This window comes from Octopus sinensis, linkage group LG21 (assembly GCF_006345805.1).
Source record: "Octopus sinensis linkage group LG21, ASM634580v1, whole genome shotgun sequence".
In the NCBI taxonomy this organism is placed as follows: domain Eukaryota; kingdom Metazoa; phylum Mollusca; class Cephalopoda; order Octopoda; family Octopodidae; genus Octopus; species Octopus sinensis.
Genome location: NC_043017.1, coordinates 22,606,560 through 22,627,587, shown reverse-complemented (window position 1 = coordinate 22,627,587; position 21,028 = coordinate 22,606,560). Strand labels below are relative to the sequence as shown.

The following is a 21,028-nucleotide window of genomic DNA, read 5'->3' as shown; positions in this document are numbered from 1 at the left end:
AATTCATCTCCCAGGGTGTCAATTGAGAGTTCTATGGCAACGTTTTGAAGCACTTGAGGGGGCACCAGATCTGTGAAGCATGAAAAATTGGATTCTTCATGATGACAACTCACCATGTCTCCAAGCTCCCCTCACTCGTGAGTTTCTCACCAAAACAGTATAGTATTTATTTCTATACTAATCACAAGGGGCTAAACACAGAGGGGACAAACAAGGACAGACAAACAGATTAAGTCGATTATATCGACCCCAGTGCGTAACTGGTACTTAATTTATCGACCCTGAAAGGATGAAAGGCAAATTCGACCTCGGCGGAATTTAAACTCGGAACGTAACGACAGATGAAATACGGCTACGCATTTCGCCCCGTGTGCTAATGTTTCTGCCAGCTTGCTGCCTTTATAGTATTACTTCTGCACCCACCTTATTCACCAGGTTTAGAACCTGCAGGCTTCCATCTCTTTCCCAAGAGGAAAATGCAGCTCAAAGGTTACCGTTTTAGCACCATTGTCAAGGTCAAGAGTGAATTGCAGAAGGTCTTCAACTCACGGAAAATGACTTCCAGGCCAGAATCCCAAAGTGGCAGGAACGCTGGGACCAGTGTATTGCTATGCACGTGTATTGGTGTATTTCAAAGGAGATGCTATTAAAACTGAGGTAAAGAAATTATATTTTTACTAAACATAACTTGTGTGGGAATGTTTTGATACCACCTTGTATATATATAATATATATGTGTGTGTGTGTGTGTGTGTGTGTGTGTGTATGGCACATTAAAAGCACCCTCTACACTCGGAGTGGTTGGCATTAGGAAGGGCATGCAGCTGTAGAAACTCTGCCAGATCAAGATTGGGGCCTGGTGTAGCCATCTGGTTTACCAGCCCTCAGTCAAAATCGTCCAACCCATGCTAGCATGGAAAACGGACGTTAAACGATGATGATGATGATGATATATATATATATATATATAGGCGCAGGAGTGGCTGTGTGGTAAGTAGCTTGCTAACCAGCCACATGGTTCCGGGTTCAGTCCCACTGCGTGGTATCTTGGGCAAGTGTCTTTTGCTATAGCCCCGGGCCGACCAATGCCTTGTGAGTGGATTTGGTAGACGGAAACTGAAAGAAGCCTGTCGTATATATGTATATATATATAAGTGTGTGTGTATATGTTTGTGTGTCTGTGTTTGTCCCCCTAGCATTGCTTGACAACCGATGCTGGTGTGTTTACATCCCCGTAACTTAGCGGTTCGGCGAAAGAGACCGATAGAATAAGTACTGGGCTTACAAAGAATAAGTCCCGGGGTCGATTTGCTCGACTAAAGGCGGTGCTCCAGCATGGCCACAGTCAAATGACTGAAACAAGTAAAGAGTATATATACATGGGTGACTAATGGTTTTCCATAAACAACCTTACCAGGACTTGTGCCTCGGAGGGTAACTTTCTAGGTGCAATCCCATGGTCATTCATGACTGAAGGAGGTCTTTACCCTTTTGGATACAAGATATCAATACATTCATGGTAGATTTAGAATTTATGAAATATGGGAAATGGTTCTGTTTCAAAATGCTTTGACACTCTAAGTACCAGTTCAAGTTAGAAAGAGCAGCACCTCTGATGATTTAAATCAAGCTATATATCTATTGCTTGGTAGGAGGATAAGGAACTGGTTACATACTTTTGTTTCGTCCATTAGACCATCAAACTATATTTTATTTCTTCTATTTTAACTATAGCATTTAATCTCAACAATTCATCATCAACTTAACATTAACAGCATAGCTTAGTAATGTCCAACATAGACCAAAATGATTGACAAATTGCATGAAAAGCTTCTACCTAAAACTGCAATGCTGTAAAACTACCATTAGAATATCTTCGTGTATCACATAACCCTGCATGCTTTCTCAATGCAAAAATTGCATGTTCTCTCTCACTGTCACAGAATCGCCCTATCCACCATTCCTGAACTAAAATGGTTCAATTATCAACTTTCTCTTTGAAAAAGTCTCCATTTTTACCCTCTGCTTTGTTTCTGACTTCATGCTACTCATACCCAACAAAACTCTTCCCATACTTTCTTTTTCTGCGTTTCCAGTTTAACCATCCAGTTTCCACACACACCCTTTTTCCAAGAAATCTAATTGCTCCAATCCAACAAGGCAGTTGTCTAAACAGTATCCTTGCCATCTCCTCCAAATAGTGAATGATAAAGCAAACCTCTATTCTCACCTCACTCTCATACTCCTCTCTCTTCAGGGATCTATATTAATTTTTCAGTATACACACTTCAATGCATCTTGTCACTGAAAACAGCAACAATCTGACCCAGCCAACTAAGTACAGAATGTCATATAATACATTCAAAGTGGGACAGAGATTAATTAATCAGGAACCAAGAGTTTAGTATCTTAACCACTCAGTTATTAGCGAAATGTCTGTCAATGTTTTGTTTGTTAGTATTGATGTTTGGAATAAGTGCTGTCTCCACAGGCAAATCACTGGAAGTAGTAAGAGACAAAACAATACAATTCCGAAATCAATCTTGCAGTTTAATTTCCAATAACCATTCCACAAAAATAATTACAAGTAAATAAAAGGAGGATTATCTTCCCAACCCTGAAATTCTAATTAACAAAATTACTTCAGTGACTCAAGTTGCTAATGATTATCTAAATGTTTCCATTGTTGCTGTTTGACAATTGTTCATCTTAAATTTTAATTAGTGTGTAGATCATCTTGTATTCAAAGGTCCAGATGAAGCTCTGTGAGTGTGTGTGTGTGTGTTACAGGGATGTTAAGTTTCTGGTCAAATGAAGTAATATAGCTGTATTGATTGTAATGGTTTGCCTCTGTGTGAATGTCTCCATGCACCCGTGCACTCTCTCTCTCCTTCTCTCTCTCTCTCACACACACACACACCAAAATATCTCCAGAGTACTAACTGTATTTACCAAAGATCAAACTTAAAAGATATTTCCAATTAATTTTTAATCAATATAAATTTTGGAGTTCTTTCCCTGACCTCCACTAAAAAGAACTAGCATTAATGCTAATTACTTCTTGTTAACAAGTGTAGTATTAATTAATGAAAAATTCTTCTTGGTTCACTACATTATATAAAAATGATAAAGTTATAATCCTTTATCCATGACATATAAAGTATTTAAAAGAACGATTAAATGCTATACATATTTGTATTCTTCCTCTGAAAGACTGTAAAAAGAAAAAAAGAAAAAAAATAACATTATCAACTGTCTCTCTGCATAGACCTATCACATTAACCCTGTAGCACTTAAACCTGCCATATCCAACCCCAACATTCTATTTGTTTAATTTTCAAACTAACCAGATCCAGCCTCTCACACCTACCTTGCAATTTCATTTTAAAAATAACCAATCACATCATAGAAATCTCAAAGCTGCAAAATAATCCAAGATTAATTCAAATCAGTGTGAATTAATAAGCAGTGGATTTGGCAGAATAATCAGAATGCTAAAGGGTTAACCTAGGGGTAAGGAAAAAGAAACAATTGCAGTCAAAACATGAATGTAATGAGGGAAGACTTCTTTTAGAGTGTTTTTATTTAATTTTTGAGGCAATAACAGGGGTGGAGGGTACTAAAAAAAAAGGAAAAAACCTCATGAAAATTAGCATGCACGGCATGGCTGTGGTAAGAAGCTTACTTCCCAACCACTTGGTTCCGGGTTCAGTCCCATGGTGTGGCACCTTGGGTAAGTGTCTGCTACTAGAATTTGGTAGATGGAAACTGAAAGAAGCCTGTCATATATATATATATATATATATATATAAGCAGTGATGGGGACAAAGACAGACAGACACACAGATACTGAAAGCTAGATTTTGCAATATGTGTATGTGCATGCATGTGTAAATTTATGTGTGTGTGTGTGCATGTGTGCTTGTGTGTGTGCATGTGCATGTATGTGTGTGCACATGTGTGTGCATGTGTTTGTCTGTGCATGCGTGTGTGCATGTATGTGTGTGTGTGCATGCATGTGTGCTTGTGTGGGCATGTGTGTATGCATGCATATATGTATGTGTGTATGCATGTATGCGTGTATGTTTTGTGTGTGCATGTATGTGTGTGTGTTTTGTGTGTGCATGTATGTGCGTGTACATGCTTTTGTAAATTTCTATAATGTGAGTACTTTCATGCATTCGTTCATATTTTCAGTCACGCTTGAACACACTGTCCTCTTCTCATATATATACAAATGTTCTTCCAAGCATGGATAAGCTCATTGGGATGCATGTTCATATAAACATCTGTACAAGACGTACATTAAAAACTTGTTCATATGTATTTTGTGGTGTTCAATATGGTTGAAATATGTGGGTTTGTAGAACTTTTAATGGGAAAAATTGAAATAGGTCACAGTGTGGGAGAGATGTAGAAATTTAAAAGAAAAAGTTTCTTACAATGGAAGAATATGGACTTTTGAAAACTATATTCCCAGCTTCAAAAAGAAACACTCCATTCAACTTATCAAACCCAGAAAAAATCTGACAGCGGTAATATTAATAAAAACACACAGGCTAGAATAATTTCAGAACCTTCAACTAGTATCACCATTACAAATTATTCAACGGAGCATATAAACAGTTGATTGAAATAAAATTTACAAAAAAAAAAAAAAAAAAAAATTAAAGAAACATGAATTATAAGCAAAAAGGAAATAATTTATCCAATAGCTTTTTGAATCAACTGTTAATTGAATTATGGTAACTATTAAAATAATTTCTTTCTTAAAAGTGTTAGATTGTTGTGTTTTACATAAATCTTTCTTCTTTTTTGAAATGCAACAAACGATTGATTGAAGTACTAAAAAATTGTGCAAAGCATCTTAAAAGGCTCACTGAATCATTTCAAAAGTACACTGAGGTAGTTGATTATTTCATTTATGTGCAGTTTTCCATAATGTTAGATTATAATGCTTTTGTGAAATTTGGTTGAACTGTTAATGTCTTTTGTACAGTAGTATACAGTACCACATTCAAATATTGATTCAGTTACCTGCAATTTTGAACCTGCTCTGATAAAGGACATAAAAAGCATTAACATACACTACGCTGGTTTTCTTACCGTAAACATAAATTTCACACACATATAGACACAATATAACACTTCAACCTTCGCTCCTCACCAAAGATATTCTTAATAAAACATTGCAATAAAATCAACTTTTTTCTTTTAACTTATTTTCCATGTTTTGAAAATTTGCTATAATTTGATTAATTGTTGATTCAAACCACCGTTACTTCAAATAGTTGCTTTCCACAACAAATCTGTTTAGTCATTTGTATTGAAATCAATTGTTTTTGATAACTTGGCGCCAAATCACAGAATAACACACACGTATTGATAGAATGTTTTAAATCCATACCCGATAAAATCCAATTTAAGTTTATACAATTTGATATTCTAGAATGTTAATCTTCAATTTAGACTTTGTAAGACTTTTTTTCTAGCATTTAATGAGAAGGAAACTTAAAACATGATTGCATAGAAAAATGATTCACCATGAAAACACCTTATGAATTGAAAACATGTCTGGGGTGGCATTACCTTACTTGGAAACAGGTGAAGGTTATTGACAGGAAGGGCATCCAGCTATAAAGCAATCTAATCCCACAAATTCTGTCTGATCAATACAAGCATGGAAAAAGTGGATGTTAAATGATGATGATAGCTCTCAGGATATTATTGCATTTTATACTTTGGTGTTGATTTCTGTTTTAGAGCTCTCAAAGGAATGTTGAGAGTGGTATGGCTTTGTTTCTATTTTCAAATTTGTTTCGGAAAAGATTAAAAAGATTTTATGTCACAAACACACATACACACACACAAACACACACACACACACACACACACACACACACACACACACACACACACACACACTAATTCAAATAAACGGATAAAAAACAAAAACAAAAGGAAAAAACAAACGTGAGGATGTGCACAAGAAATATACTAACATGATGCTTGGTGAAAGGAGAGAGTTTGACATTTTGAGCATAGCTCTTTGTCAGAAAGGAGAAATGGAAAAGAAATTGCCAACGGTACATGTGTAGTAACATTGCTATGACATATAGTTTTAGAGTGTGTAGTCCTTTACAAGACAGTTTAAGTGAATTGATTTATATACTGTCTTCTTCACCAAACCATCTTTCATCTCAGTTTAAAGTCAAATACAATCATCTAAATTCCAATTTAAATTGTTGCAGTTACTATTATTTGTTGAATTAATAAATGATGTACTGAATTTAAACTAATTACACAGGGCAAACATATAAACGAGTTTTAGTGTAGTAGAATAGACTAACATCAGCAAAACTTGAATGTTAGTTAAAGCAAACCAGCTAAAACCATGACAAATCTATTCTATGATCAAAGACCTCTTTGCCACGATCGTCTTACCCATTTATATATTTTTATTGTTTAGTGTATTTGCTTTATAGATTAATCTCTCCTCTTACTGTAATGCATTGGCCATGATTGCTTATTTTGTTTACTCTTTTGTAGCCTTGACAGGTGTGTGTATAGGAATAATTGATAACGTTCTGAATGACTGATGACCTACTGGAGGATAGAAACAACAATATATATTAGTAACATTCAGCTATTTTTTAAACACCTCATCAATTAATTTGCTAGCCTGCTTGGAGTTCTTTTGGTTATTTGTGGTTTATGTTATTCAATATGCACGATCAGCACACACACACACACACACTGTCTGTCTATCTATCTCCCTACCTATCTAACTACCTACCTACCTACCTACCTGTCTGTCTACTTATCTATCTATCTATATCCATCCATCCACCCATCCATCTATCTATCCATCTATCTATCTATCTATCTATTCTATCTATCTATCTATCTATCTATCTATCTATCTATCTATCTATATATATATATATAATTAGAGAGAGAGAGAGAGAGAGAGAGGAGACATGCACATACTTAGTCGTATATATATACACATACATGAATACATACACACAAATATATGTACATACATACATACATACATACATACATACATAAATACAAATACCCATATAAGGGATAAGTTATTTTAAATCAAGCATTTTTGCTATCTATTTGATCTGTGCATTACAAACACATATAACATTAACTCCTTTACCAATATCAAGTTCTAAACCTGTATGCAATATTTGCATTCAATAATTCATAGATTTGTATATAATAATAAATAGACTCTATACCATAATAAATAGATCTGTATGCAATAATTCGGCGATCTGCTTTCAATGGTATATAAATCTGTATACAGTAATTCATAGATCTGTATACAATAATACATATATCTGCTTACAATAAAATAGATCTGCTTACTGTAATACATAGATCTGTAAATGTCGATATATAAAACTATATACATACATTCATACACACACACACATACAATATGTAAGCCTGTATACAATAATACACAGATTTGTATACAATAATACATAGATCTGTCTACTATAAAGAAACGAGGTTTACCATAAATCTTTATACAATAACAAAGAATTGAAACAACAGGTATATCTAATCATTTAGTTCTTCAGTGCATTCAACCCATTTTGGTTCTGGCCATGCTTGAACACTGTTACGTGTACTGCATTTTTCTTTTTTTTTTTTTTTGCTTTTCTCATTCAGTTTTTATTTTCATTGTATTACTTTCTATGTTTATTAATATATTTGCTGATGTATTGGTTTATTGCTAGTGGTTGCTCCCATCCAGTTATAGTTATTAGGGATGGGTAGTCAGTGACATGACAGAAGTATATTGCCTCTGAACACTGGTTCCCAAGCAGGGTCCATATAACTCTTGAAGGGGTCCAAGTAAGATTTTGCTGTTAAAGTTTATGTGAAATTGATGCAGGTATGGCTGTGTGATAAGAAGCTTGCTTCCCAACCACATGATTCTGGGTTCAGTCCCGCTGCATGGTACCTTGGGAAAATGTCAACTATAGCCTCAGGTCGACTAAAGCCTTGCGAGTGGATTTGATAGACAGAAACTGAAAGAAGCCCATCATATATATACACACGCACATTTATATATGTATGTTAAACGATGATGATGATGATATTGTTGGTAAATCATAAATCCAATAAAGAAGCACACTATGTTACAGAGCAGTAGAGTATATAAATAAAGAGGGATATGGCCTGTCTATGGGGTTACCCTGGGTTTTATGTCCATAAAATGCTTAGCTTTACAGCATTTCTTGAGAACCTGAAACCTGTTGGCTTATAGCCTCTCTTGCAAGTGGCCTCTCAGAAGATGGAATGAGGCCATTGGCCAACGGGTTTTAGGGTCTGAAGAAACGCTGTGATGCTAAGCACCTTATGGATGTGAAACCCAGAGTATCTCTGTAGACAAGCCATATCTGTCCTTATCTACATATATATATATATTTATGTGTGCATGTCTGTATTTGTCCCCCTGCCATCACTTGACAACTGATGCTGATGTGATTATGTCCCAGTAACTTAGCGGCTCGGTTAAAAGAGACCAATAGAAATACTAGGCTAACAAAGAATAAGTCCTGGAGTTGATTTGTTTGACTAAAACCCTTCAAGGTGGTGCTCCAGCATGGCTGCAGTCAAATGACTGAAACAAGTAAAAGTAAAAATATACTTCTACAATAAACAAAATATTTTAACATTCTTTTATACAGTTCCTAATAATAATTAATTATTAAAAAATAAAATAATAGGCATTTTTTAAACATCAAATGTCTATGAGGGTCCAGTAGAGTAAAATAAAAACCAAAGGGATCCACAGGCAAAAAAAGGGTTGAGAACCTCTGCCTTAGAATAAAACCCTCAGTAGCACCAGTCAAGTTTTATACTCGGGTCAAATGTTGCACAACTTGCCCAAACTTGCCCTTGGTTTTAGTGTCAAACTTCCTACTTCAAGGAAATCTAAATTAAACCCTTCTATCAAGATACATTTTAATTTAAGTTCCAAATGCCAGATTAGTAATGCATAAGTTATTTTCCTAAATTCTGTTATTTTCAAAATTAATTTAAGCACAAGCAGTGTATTTTATCAGAAACATGATAACAAAAGAGTTAAGGTCTCTTTAGAGCAAGACTACTGTAAAACAGCATCTTCATATCGCTGTTGATGGATGGATGAATGGCTTAACCCTTTGCCTGTCCAAAGAATTTTCATAAGTTTATTCAAAACATCGATGCATTTTTTCAGACTTTTAGTCAGCCCTTGTTTCAATGAAGTTTTCCTTTCATAAGACCCAAGCTATCTTGGTGCTTGAAAAAACTGGGAATGTGTGTCATAAATACTGCATGGAGACTAGAGAAATGTGTTCTGTGAACCACATGCAATGTTACAGGACAAAGGGGTTAAAAGTGAACAGTTATGTCTAGTTTCTTTTAAAAAAATCTTTTTTGTAATGGTACTGTGGTGTTGGCGGAAGAAATTTTTAAATGTTAATGATGACAGCTTTCTGTTTTCTAATTCATTCCATAAACTTATTTCAAGGTCTATTCCCAGAATGTCCAAACTTTAACCAATCTTAATTTTATTGATGAGGTATATTAGAAGCTATTCTAACAAGTATATGTAATTTAGATAACACCAAGATCTTGTTATTGAATTTTGATATCCTGAGTAGTCTTATCTATATTAAATTGCACTTTAGTTCTTGTTTATGGTGTTTTTGGTGCCATATACTTTGCTCCTTATATCTGATAACATGATAAATAAAATAAAACTGTGAACAGTCTTGTGGTACTCCATTTACTACAGATTTCATACGAGTTATTTTTGAGATCATACCACAGAATAGAGGTTATATTGTCTTTAATCATACTGCTTAGTGTGGACCAATAAAGTTCTAAAAGTCCTTGTAATTCTATAGATCGATTTGAAAGCATGTGAATTATTTCTTATTAAAACTTTTGCCGTAGTTCTATGTTCAAATAAACCAAGTGGGCTGTGTCTGTTATGTCTCTTGTCTCTAGCTATTGGACAGAACATGTTCTGATGTTACTTCCTCCAATGATATTTGGATATCATTAGTCATGTCTTTTTTCACAGCCAGAAACTATTTTCCATGATAAAATAATATTCTCAAACAATTTGACATTTTCTGTAGCAAAAATTTATCCTCTTCAATAAACTTGCCTTTGGTGTGTGCTTCCACTTTATTTGCAATCAGCTCACACATTCATAGCATGCATGTCTTTTGAAAACGGATTGGTGTTTGCATAAAGATTCTTTTAAAAATGTTATCCTGTCTCAATGCAGAGAGTCTTTTTCCACTTTTTTGCTTTTTTGTACTCCCAATATTTGGTCAAAGACTGACATTCAAAATTGTACTTTTTATGAACTGCAACTTAATCTTTACAAATAAGACACACGTTTTCCTTTTAATTTGATGTGAAAATAATTATCCGTTCATTTTTAATCGAACAAAGACCTATAGCCAGCAATTCTCTTTCATTGTTAGAACTAGCCATTGAACCTAGCAATATTGATTTAAAATCTTTAATAAAAAATAGACAAATGAAGCACCAAATGTTAATTGACTGCAATAAGGGTGGGAATATTATTAGGCCATAAATTCTTATGCATTCCTACTCTTGATTAATGTTACAATAACAGTGTTGTTGTTAACAGAAATTTGCTTATGCTTTATGGGTTTCAAAGCACGTTATATTAAGTTATGATAGTATTTTGTTATTAACCATTAATTTATTTTTCACTTATTTTATTTTTATATATTTATTTATAATCTTCTCCAATTTTCAGTGAACTGCCAGGAAGCAGGAAACAGCTTCTAGTTTGAATACTGCTGAAATTTTGCTTATAGAGGGATTCCCTACTACCATAGTCTAGACCAGTGATTCTCAATGTGGAAATATGCTTCACTGGTGAGGCTTGGGAAAATTGTGGTGGGGTGTGGGGCTCAAAATATTTTCTTTTTTTCCTTTTTCTTTTAGGGGGACCTGGAATTGTGAGAATCCTTTTTTCACAGCAAGCATACTACACCTATACTCAGCCTAGCCAAACCGATCCCTCCAGCCAAGCATACTGTGTGAAAACTGGTTGTTACAGTATAGTGCTATTCTAACGCCTTAGTGTGGATATTTCTCTAAGGAACTTATTATAATTATGAAATATTAAAAATAAAGTTATTTTTTCCCACCTGCTGATGGGGCATACATTTTTCTAGATAGCTATAGTGGGGCCTGGGGAAAATAGGTTGGGAAAAACTGGTCTAAACAATAATGATTCTTTGCAAATTAGTTTGTTCCTGCCATTTGGACAAATATCCGAATGCATTTTCTCCTATTTTTTTTTGCATTTGTTATATGCTTGTTTTACGGACCTACTATGTGTCTCTCTTATGATCAGAGGTGGATTGACCAGGTTGCTAGCATGCCCGATGGCAAGTAGGCTCCTTCACAATTAGAATCCATAAATGGAGGCCCTTGTTAATATCTAAGGGGCCCATCTTCTCAAGTTTGAGAATTTTTTATTCACTCCTGGAAGAATGCATTAATTCTTTCAGCCTGGCTGTTTGTAGACAGTTGAAAAGAATACTTTTAATAAAAAAAAAGTGTACTGAGTGCTTTTTATGTGGCACCAACACCAGTGCATTTTGAGTGGAACCAGCACCAGAGTTTTATATGACACCATCAACTGTGCTTTTTGGGTGTTAAGGAATGAGCTTTGTGTGCATAATAAGTAATAAACTTATCTCTGAATTAATTGCTCAGGGTTCAAGAACAGAATGAAAGTAAACAAACTTCTAATTGTACCATTTTCAGAATTAGTAAGAATAATTAGCAATTTAAGCATTTAAATTAGTTTTATTTAGAGCACCTGTTAGCTGACTTAAATATATTGTAGAATCTTAATCTATTTAAAAATAACCCAACAAAAATAAGTCTCATTTGAGAGAGAATATGTTATCTTACTTACTGAAGTTGTCCCATCTCATACAGCTCATTCAATTTCTACATATCTTCTCCAGTGGAAAATTCTATTATGAAAGAGAGATTTCTAAAAAGCTATGCCACTGTTGCAGTTACAGTGTTGAAAGCACACACATTAGCCATTCAAAAACACCCAAAAACTGTTAAATTCATTTAAACATTTATCATATTGTATCAACATTTTTTTTCACACTAACTGTGACCTGGATAATACAGTTCCACTGCAGCTCCTACTGTTAATTGCATAAATTAGTGGAAAAACAGAAGTTCATTATACACAATAAAATGTACTTATTCACTAAATCTGAGTTTGCCAGATTATTTTAAAGTAAATTAAGTGTTTCAAGGTATTTTGTGCATATGGTGCCAGTAAACAGGCTAAAAATTGATAATTGCTATCCGTAAGCATAAGTTGTTTGTCTGGGAAATAAATCTGTTGTTTCTAACATTTCTCAAATGCAAGGTGTAATTGGCAGAATCTTTCGAGTCTTGGATGAAGTATCTGCAGTATTTAATTATTGACCTTTATGTTCTAAGTTCAAATCCCACTGTCAACTTTGCTTTTCATCCGACTGTAATTGGTTAAATAAGATACCAATGAAGTACTTGGATCTATTTAATATTCATTCAATAAAGCATTTTAGATGTAAATGGAATTATGATAGAAGACTCTGACTAAATGCAGTCAGTGTGCAGATAGCCTGAAGTATTGATAACTCAGTGTAAAAACTTAGCTGCTTAAATAGATTAAACTTGTTTATAAACATAATTGGACTGAATACATCAACATCAGTTTATCGTTTAAAGTATCTTTTGAAGTTCTTTCATTTCACTGTTCACATAGTAATGGATTAGGTAAGTTTATAAAGACTCTTAGGCAACCATTTAAAATATTGAATAATTAACTCGAACATGGGAGAACTGGTGTAAGTCCAATTTGTCTTCCTGTTAAAGATAATATTGTTAAGGTTTTACATAGATGTCTTCATCTGCAGTTGTCAGTCGCAAATTAGATATGGATGTTTGTAGCATGTAATGCAATGGCGAGGATGAAAGGATTTCAAAAGTATACGATATGGATGGTATCATGTAATAAAATGTCTGTCTGCCTGTAGATGATAAACTCAATAAAAGAAAACTGATTGAAAATGAACGCTTGGGTTATCTTGTTTTGGCATGTCCATTTAATGACCTGTTCTGTGCCAAATTGTATTTGTATTAGTTTGAATAACTTAGCTACTGTCTTTGAATACAAAACAGTGATTTTCTTTATCTTTTAATATAAGGTATCCTTTCAGATTGTTTTTCCTTTAAAACAGTTAAAATACCTGCAGCTGGTTATACATGTACAATTATCATTATCATTATTGACCACCAGATAAAATGTCTAACAGTACTTAGTTTGCTTTCTGAGTTCAAATCTCACTGAATTCACTTTGCCTTTCATCTCTTCATGTTTGAGAACTTAATGTACCTAAGAAGTCATGGGGTCCCTTTGACTGATTTGATCTCTTCTCCAAAATTTGAAACGATGTGTCTGTTGCTAGACATCAAAGTCGTACAGTGAAGGATGACAATTAATTGAGTGTTAAGCAAAATAGTCGAACTCTCTGATGTTTCTTTACATTCTACTTCAAATCCTGCCCAAAGTGACTCTGTTTCTCATTCTTCTTGACTTGATAAAATAAGAATGAGACAGTTTGCTGGAGTGGATTGGTTCAAATATGCTTTCCCACAAAATTTATCCTGTTTTTATGTTAGAAAATAAATAATCGTTGCACTTAGTATCTGAAAAGGCAGAGGTAGCAAGTGAATACATTATCTCTGTCATTTATTACTCCTGACCATTGTGACTTATTTCAGTTTTCATCAGACCATTCTAGAGCATTCTGTTCTTTTGCTCTTTGTACACTTTTCAGTGGACAAAGGGTCCATCTGCTGCCAACACCCTTTGCATGGAAAGCTTGATACATATTATAGCTGATGCTGATGTTGCCAAGACATTCACTGAGACTACATCACCTACTGCAATTCCTGGTTGTGGTTTCATTATTTGCAAAGCAAGTTCTCCCACTGTTCATCTCTTTAACAGAACTGTAGTGCTGAGTTTGGTGAAGACCAAGACTGGGTCCCTGGCATCTGAAATGTTGTCAGACACTCAGAGCACTTGACCAATAGGGGTAGCTATTGTCAGATGTATAGCTATTCTTTTCTGCTTTAGGCACAAAGCCCGAAATTTTGTGGGAGGGAGATAGTCAATTGGGTCGACCCCAGTATGCATCCAGTACTTAATTTGTCGACCCCAAAAGGATGAAAGGCAAAGTTGACCTCGGTGGAGTAGATGTATAGCTGTTGTTAACACATATAAAAAGGGAAAACTGAAAATGATTGGGGGAAATATAAAATTAGGGTCTATGTTTTTTACAAATTTTTAAGAATATTTCAAACTTAACTTTAGGTTGTTGAACAAATTTTCATTTTGTACAGCTAATAGCATAATAAATTTCGTTTTTAAATTTTATTTTTCTTGTTACCTTGTTGGTGTCATGCTATAACCATTTGTTTTTCCTTTTCATCATTATAAACCAAAGCATCCTAATATATCACATATCAGATCACATTATGAATTAACTTTACAACTTAGACTTTCTCAAAGCACGAATTGATTTATAGACTGACAAACTGCAGAGAGCAATCTGGAATCCCATAATAACTATTTCAAATAAATAAATAAATAAATAAATAAATAAATAGATAAATGAATAAATAAATGATGATGATGATGATAAATAAACAGCATTAATTTTTTTTTTTTCCTGAACACAGAATAAATTTCTTTTGAGCTTTTATCTTTAAAACTTCAACTTCTCTGTTTATTGCTTTTTAAAATCCGAAACTTATTTACATTGTCAATTATAATGTTGATTACTGCCATAAATCTGATTTAAATATGTTAAATAAAGTTATTTGGGATAATCTTTCCGTTTGTGTTTCGAAATATTTTTGTCGAATTAGATAGTTGGGATTTACATGAATTTAATGTGCTGGAAGCTTTTCAACATGAAATGAATGAGTTACTATTAAGAGATTTCAGCATTTCTTCAACCCGAACCTGTCAGTTATTTTTGTTTTGACAATTTTTAAATCTCTTGTTTCCCCTAATCATATTTAGTAAATCCCCTTCTAATCCCAGTATCAAAAGAGATCAATTTATTACCAGTTGTATTTATGTTAATCTCTATACTGGTGAGAATTGGTTCCAGCACCGCTTGAATAATATATTTCATTGCATCCTAAACTTAAAAAGAAGAAAGCAATAGTTTTGAAAATATAGTACCCCACCCCTGCCCCTGAATAAATGCTCATAAACAAGCATTGAGGAGGATATCTTTCTAGATGGTTACACTTAAATATATGAAAGCTGTGCTTTCTTTTTATATTGATTTTTCTTTTCAAATTATAAATAATTTTTGTTTTTAGGTTTTCCTGCTAGAATTGATATCTCTCTAAGGCTGCTTGTCTGTCTATCTATCTATCAGTCTGTTTGTCTGTCTATCTGTCTGCTTGTCTGTCTGTCCAGTTAATCATCCATCCATCCATCTATCTATCTATCTATCTATCTATCTATCTATCTATCTATCTATCTATCAGCCAGCCAGCCAGCCACCCCGCTATCCATCCATCCATCCACCCATCCATCCATCCAACAACCAACCAACCAACCAACCAACCAACCAACCAACCAACCAACCAAGGAAGTACTCAGTACCTGTAACAGAGTATATTTAATTTATTCATCTGAGCTCGATGCTTCTTTAATTGCTTCTTAAAGTTTCCTTCCAATTACAATACTTCAGATGGCAAAAGATTATTAAATGAATTCTACAATAAGCTGGCCTTATTCATTAATCTTACACAGCTACTTTCCTACACTAATTTATATATCTTGCTCAGATGTGGTTCCTTCACACAATGAACTCAAAATTGAAAAGGGAGCAATATTTATTCACTGGCAGAATTGTTAGCATGCTGGGTAAAATGCTTAGCAGTATTTCGTCTGTGTTACGTTCTGAGTTCAAATCCCACCAAGGTTGACTTTACCTTTCATCCTTTCAAGGTGGATTAAATAAGTAGCAGTTTGGCACTGGGGTCGATGTAATTGACTTAATGCCTTTGTCTGTCCTTGTTTGTCCCCGCTATGTTTAACCCCCTGTGAGCAGTAATGAAATAAATATTTATTCACTTACTTTACAAAACTTTCTGATACCATCGAAGAAATTCTATAACAAACAGTTATCTTTTGTTGCCTGAGATATTGCATCTAACAAGAAACTCCGGGTGATCAGCTGCAAATTAATACATATTCTCTCTCTCTTTCTTTTACTCTTTTACTTGTTTCAGTCATTTGACTGCAGCCATGCTGGAGCACAGCCTTTAGTCAAGCAAATCGACCCCAGGACTTATTCATTGTAAGCCTAGTACTTATTCTATCGGGCTCCTTTTACCGAACCGCTAAGTTACGGGGACGTAAACACATCAGCATCGGTTGTCAAGCGATGTTGGTGGGACAAACAGAGACACGCAAACGTATACACACACATACATATATATATATATACATATATACGACGGGCTTCTTTCAGTTTCCATCTACCAAATCCACTCACAAGGCTTTGATCGGCCCGAGGCTATAGTAGAAGACACTTGCCCAAGGTGCCACGCAGTGGGAATGAACCCGAAACCATGTGATTGGTAAGCAAGCAACTTACCACATAGCCACTCCTACGCCTATATATAAATAAATAAATGAGTGTATGTATGAATGTAAGAGAGCACACACACACACACACACACACACACTCTTTCCTTTGCTTATTCATGACCTCCAAGAGCAATTTTGGAATGCAAAGCAAGACTGTATTCAGATCATGGGTGGTTAAGGTGAGTAGGGTGAGAGATTGTCTGAAAATTGATATTTTTCCAGGTTGTAGTTTCCGTTTCTTTGTAGAAAGAATATAGTTACGATAAAGTGTGAACAAAGCCGACAGTTTTTAATGTAAGATTATGAAAGCATAATTGAACATGATGGCTAATCTCTGGCTATCTGAAATATGACCACTGGTAAACTTTCATAAATACTTTATTCCCAGCGCACCAGAATGACCAGATAACAATATACTTTATATACAGAACAATGATAAGCCTAATCTGCTAATGAAATGAGCTTTTCTGGTATTTTTTATCTGCAAAATTTCTAATAACATTATCATAATCAATTTCTCTTGTAACACTTGATTCAATATTCAGTCTTGCTAAATCCTCAAGTTGACTTCATGACATGATAGACCTAGAAATAAAAACAAAGAACAATTATATTTCAATATTGTAGACAATATTCTCAAACTAGCACAAAAAACCTAGAAATTGCTGACAGAAAGTTGATAACCATTGGATAAATTTTATGATTTTAAAGGGCTGATATCTGGTATTCCAAAATTTGGCTTTTGTATTGACAATAAACATAGCATTTTTTGTTTCAAAATCATCATCAATTAAAGTCAGTGGGATTTTGGTGTGCTCACATTTTAATTTTATTTTTATTTTTAATCTAATTAATTTTCATACATCATGGAATATTTTCACAGGAAATCAAAATTTTCAACCAACTGCATTAACACATACAGTTGATCGGTCTTTTCTGAAGACTGTCTCTTCTAGTGAATCATCTCTGTCAGACATTCCCCCCAGGTTGGCATCAGGTATTTTGTCATTGTGCACCCTTCTTCATTTTCAGTTTAAGCCTGTCTGACCCAGGGAACATTTGATTTCCATCACAAGAGCTGGTACCATTTCTTTGGGTTCATTCCAGATGCTTTTCCATTGCTTTTGTAACTTCGTCAAGTCTCCAAGAAGAATTTCACAATTAAGTACCTCCACATCCAATGTAAAATTTCTGGCTTAATTTAATTTATCTCAACACATATACACATACTGCAGCCAATACTTTATGCTAAACAGCTGACATTAAGTGCATACACACACACAACATTTTAGGTATGCTAATATTCCATTCCCTTCACTCTTTGTCTTGGCTGTTAAGCTCTAAAAGGTCTTGCAATTCTGACCAAATGTTGGTAAGGTATGATATAAAATGTTCGATACTTCTAAGTGTATCAGATCACCTGGGTTTTAATATATGTCATATAGATAAAAATTTGTCATTTTCAAGTAATTCTTACCAATAAGAGTTGGAACTAAACACATCAAAAACTATTTTAGTTGTTCCAAGATATGTAGTAGCTTCCAGTAAGTGTTCAGCTGTGTTGTTTTTATGAACACTTCTCTAGTATTCTGCTTGGATGCAATTGTACCCTGCTGCCATGTTGCACCATTGCCTTCTATTTGCCTCCTGAACTTGTTCAGAGGAAGACATGTTCTTCCAAAGTGTTAAATAAGTAATCATTTCCTTGTGTTTTATGTATTACATGAAATATTAAAAACTACTGTTTTGGATTATAATAGATTATCTCCACTTGTGTAAAAAAAAAGGTAAAGAGCCCCTTTGGTCGTGAATGACCATGGGATGGCCCCTGTTCAGACAAAGTCGATTTGATGGAGAGAGTGAACAAATATGTGTTATGAATATTTGATCACTATAAACAAATCATTTGTGCAGGTCATTCAGCAAACACTGAACACTCATACATCAACTTCGATGGCAGAGTCCATCACCCCACCACACATACATATACATATAGAAACACTGCCAGATCAAACAGGAGCCTGGTGCAGCCTTCTGGCTTCCCAGATCCCGGTCGAACCGTCCAACCCATGCTAGCATGGAGAACGGATGTTAAACGATGATGATGATGATGATATATATATATATATATATATATATATATATGTGTGTGGAGGCGCAATGGCCCAGTGGTTAGGGCAGCGGACTCGCGGTCGTAGGATCGCGGTTTCGATTCCCAGACCGGGCATTGTGAGTGTTTATTGAGTGAAAACACCTAAAAGCTCCACGAGGCTCCGGCAGGGATGGTGGTGATCCCTGCTGTACTCTTTCACCACAACTTTCCCTCACTCTTACTTCCTGTTTCTGTTGTACCTGTATTTCAAAGGGCCGGCCTTGTCACTCTCTGTGTCACGCTGAATATCCCCGAGAACTATGTTAAGGGTACACGTGTCTGTGGAGTGCTCAGCCACTTACACGTTAATTTCACGAGCAGGCTGTTCCGTTGATTCGGATCAACCGGAACCCTCATCGTCGTAACCGACGGAGTGCTTCCAAAAGAAATCCAATATATATATATATATATATATATATAGACAGAAACTGTCTATTTAGATAGAAAGAAACTGAAAGAAGCCTGTTGTGTATATATATAATTATGTGTGCATGAGAGTGTGCGTCTTCATGTCTGTGTTTGTCCCTCACCACCACTTAGCAACTGGTATTGGTGTGTTTATGTCTCCGTAACTTAGCGGTTCAGCAAAAGAGACTGATAGGATAAGTACCAGGCTGAAAAATATAAGAACTGGGGTCAATGAATTCTTCAATTAACTATGAATTCTTCAAGGTGGTTCCCCAGCATGATTGCAGTCTAATGATTGAAACAAGTAAAGGCTAAAGAATATAAAGCCAGAACATTTCACTTAGTCGCTCAATAGAATAAAGATTGATCTGGTAAATATCAGAATAAAATAAATACATAAGTTGATATGATCAGCCAGAGGAACTTGAAGGCAGTAGTAGACTATTGAATAGAAATTAGTGCTTCTCTGGTCACAGCTTTGGTGCTATGGACAAGTAATTAGAATGTTGTGAGGAAGAATCAGAAGACAAACCCTTCAAGCCAAGTCAACTGGTAGGAGACCTAGGGTTAGACGAAGAATGAGATGGTAAGGATAATATCCATAGTCTCAGTTAGTAATGCTTAGGAGTGCAGCTGAAAAGTCTAATGGTGGTTGCTTCTTATAGGATCCTATGGAAAAGGCACCTGAGGAGTCTGTCCTCACAACTTTCGCAGGAAAAGTGAATGGAGAACATAGAAAAAGTGGTTGGATGAATATATCATGAGGAAACATTCTCTAAAACCTGGCTTCAATATATGACTGAGTCTCGCCTGAAAATCTCTTGTAACTTTGAAACATGTGTTACTGAATATATTTGTGTCTAATTTTGCTACGACCCACTTCCAAATTTCTTTAATTCACATCATTTACTTCTTCAAATATTCAATAGATATCCATCGTATTTGATAATGGTACCATTATATAACTTTATTTTCTCTGTGGAAATTCCATAGACTTAGGGAGCAGCTTCTAGACATTATCTTCATCACATAACAATACCCAATCCCTCGGTCACACTGGAAAATTCCTCTTACTATTTCATGCTGACAACTTAGAAACTGCTAGATTTTATTTTCTAATTTTGTTTCTGGAAACTGTATCTGGCCTTGCTTGTTTCCTTGTCTCTTGATTCTCTTTATATATTCTTTATATATCTGTAGCATTTGTTAATGGTGTTAGCGATCATATATCTTTTGTTTAAGTGCTATGTGGCAATTTGTCAGGATGCACTTCAATTTACAATGCTTTCATTTGGAAAGCAAGACATTCTACAATATTGGAGTACTTCCAGGCTTTCATGTCAGCTAGTATTAACATGGCCTTGTAATAAAAACAAAACCTTGTAAGTAATGACAGATGAGAAAAATAAAAGGCATTTTGTCTGCTAACAGAATGCTCTGGTATCTCTTAAAGAAACCATTCTACTCAACTTACAGCTTTTGTTTTGATGATATTTCCACTCGAAAGTGTTTGCCAATTCATTCATTTTCAAGTGAGAACAAGATTTGATGTCAGTACTTTAAAGTCCTCAAACTACATGTAACTGTCCAATTACTTTGATCTTTATTGCAGAATCATTCTTTTCCTGATCTTATTTGCATGACTTGTTGGGAGCTGCTGCACCTCATTGATCCCATGATTAGAAGTTCAAATCTTG

The 21,028-nt window shown here is 34.8% G+C and overlaps 1 long non-coding RNA gene across 1 annotated transcript; it reads left to right on the top strand.

Annotated features, from left to right (window-relative positions):
• The first annotated feature begins 3,283 nt into the window (after positions 1 to 3,283).
• LOC118767434 lies at positions 3,284 to 20,647 on the top strand. The gene is made up of 3 exons (XR_005003357.1): positions 3,284 to 3,468; positions 6,995 to 6,996; positions 20,635 to 20,647. It is a non-coding gene; the product is annotated as an uncharacterized LOC118767434 (long non-coding RNA).
• The last annotated feature ends 381 nt before the right edge of the window (positions 20,648 to 21,028 follow it).